A 2,530-nucleotide genomic window follows, 5' to 3' on the forward strand; every position below is an offset into this window, starting at 1 on the left:
CCCTTGACAGGTGAAGTTCCTGGTCGCTGCCCCTTCCCCCAGAGCTACCACTATGGCCACAGTCACTGGGGCCCCCGGAGCAGGGCTCCCTAAGGTGGCTGCCTTGCTCACATGCCATCTAAGCTGGCCCTGAGCTCAGCCTTCTCTTCTCCAGATAAACAGCCCTCATTCTTTTAGCCTTTCTCCGAGGTCTCATTTCCTTCATCTCTGTCTTTCTTTACCCACATCACCTCTCCCACCACTCTGCCATTTCCCTGACGATGTCTCTCTCAATTCTGCCCCCTTTGCTTCTCTCTTCAGCCAGCCCTAGACTGTGAGCTTCTTGTGGGTAAAGAATGTGTCTATCAACTTTGTTATATTGTACTCTCCCAAGTGCTTAGTACAGTGCTCTGTACACAAACACTCAATTAATGCAATCGATTGAGTTAACTGACTGCTTTCGTCCCCTTTGTTTTCTTGCTTTCTCATCTACTCCCCAACCCTCCGCAGACCTGAGGAGCTTCAGGCAGGAAGCTCAGTGCACTCACTCAATGAGGTCCTTGCTCACCATAAATGTTTGATTAGTTTTAAATGAATTGTCACAAAATGTTACAGTGAGAATTACAAGAATCTCCATAAGCAGATTGTAACATGAAGCACTAAAGCACTGTTACTCTGACAACAGCCGATCGGGATGGGCTTTAATTACCCTTCCAAATTGACACTGGGGAATGCAAACTCCAGAGAAGACCGAGTGGCTGAAAAGATGTGCAAGGGGGCATTTCCAGGGGCCTGTGAGATTCCTCCAAACTGTAGTATTTGTTAAGCACTTTTGTGTGCCAAAGGAAAGCAGTGTGGCCTAACGGAAAGAGCAGAGGCCTAGAAGGCATAGGACCTGGGTTCTAATTCTGGCTCTGCCACTTGTCTGCTGTGTAATCTTGGGCAAGTCACTTAACTTCTCTTGGCCTCAGTTTTCTCATCTGTCAAATAGGAATTAAATCCTACTCCCTCCTACTTAGGCTGTGAGCTCCATTTGGGCGTGGGACTGATTCCAACCTGATTATCTTGTATATACCGCCAGCACTCCCCTCTCAGGGTCGCACCTGGAGAGTTTCCAGTATTCTACCAGTCTTGACTATGGGAGGGAGAGTCAAGCAGAGGTCTGTCCATTCCATTCCATTCCTAGCTTGGGCAATGGCTAGCGAATGGAAGGCAATCTGTAACTAGTCAAAGCTCCCCTGTGCTGGGCAGCAGCGTCATGGGAGAGAGTCGAGGGTGGAGACTCAAGTTTACTGCGCAGAAGGAGGCAATGGTAAACCACTTCCCTACTTTTACCAAGAAAACTCTATGGATACACTAATAATAATGATGGTATTTGTTAAGCTCTGCACTACCAGAGCGATTGCTGATGGTGATGGACGTGGGGTGTCCTGGGAGACATGTGTCCATGGCGTTGCTATGGGTTGGAGACGACTCGATGGCAAAAGACAAGACAAGACCCCCAGTACTGAGTACAAAGCATGGCACTAAAGCAAACATATATCAAGCACCATAAAATTAAACAAAGCACAAAATAATCAGACCAGATACAGTTCTTGTCTCTTGTGGGGCTTACAGTCTAAAGCAGAGGCAGAACAGAATGTAATCCCCATTTTACAGGTGAGGAAACTGAGGCCCAGAGAAGGTAAATGACTTGTTCAAGGTCTCATAGACGGAAAGAGGAAGAGCCAGGATTAGAACCCAGGACTCCTGACTCAAAGTCTTATGATCTTTCCACTAGGCCAAGCTGCCCCCTCTAGTCAGATTGTTCAAAATCTCACTATTTCCCCAATCAAAACCTCCTGGGAGGGAAACAGGATCTGTGTCTTTAGCCAGACACCAACTGTGGCCCTGTACCCGGCTTGAGAAAGTAGATCCCCAGTTGAGTTCTGACAGATCAATCACTAAGCCCAATCGATCAAGCAATCAGTGGCATTTATTGAGTTCTCACTATATGCAGAGAGCACTGTACTAAGTGCTGTACTACATTGGACGAATACAATGCAATAGAGTTGGTAGAAGCGTTCTCTGCCCACAAGGAGCTTACAATGAGGTGCAAGAAGAGTCTGAAGAAGACTGTGTCTCTGGACCAATCCACCATCATCCAGTAGGCCAAAGCAACCAGGCTCAAACTAAATCTACCTTCAAGGTTTTTCTAGGCACTTGGGCGCAGCGCCTCCCAGTAATCAGGCAGGGTTGAAAAGGTGTCATGCAGTAAGCTTCTGAAATTGACTGAACTCCACCTCTCCTTTCTATTTCCTTGCAGTGGACTTCCAGGAGAATCTACCACAAGGAGAAGGTTGTCTGCATTTGGGTCTGTTCACAGCCTCCTTGCTTAGTGAGAAAGAGAGAGAGAAGAGGGGTCCGTGTGACAGGGAGTGATGGGCCCTCTCATGGCATGAATTGGTGGGATAACTGCATTTAGACACTGGTGAAAGTTTTTGTGGGTTTGAATATTTGAGGCCCTTGCTTAAAAGACTGTCTTGAAGCTAGAATTTAACTGTATGAGCTC

At 47.1% G+C, this 2,530-nt stretch overlaps 1 non-coding gene across 1 annotated transcript; it reads left to right on the forward strand.

The window, feature by feature from the left end:
* Positions 1–1,064: 1,064 nt before the first annotated feature.
* LOC119935331 lies at positions 1,065–1,207 on the forward strand. Its single transcript, XR_005453217.1, has one exon. It is a non-coding gene; the product is annotated as a small nucleolar RNA SNORA7 (small nucleolar RNA).
* The last annotated feature ends 1,323 nt before the right edge of the window (positions 1,208–2,530 follow it).

Source organism: Tachyglossus aculeatus, chromosome 11 (assembly GCF_015852505.1).
Source record: "Tachyglossus aculeatus isolate mTacAcu1 chromosome 11, mTacAcu1.pri, whole genome shotgun sequence".
NCBI lineage: Eukaryota > Metazoa > Chordata > Mammalia > Monotremata > Tachyglossidae > Tachyglossus > Tachyglossus aculeatus.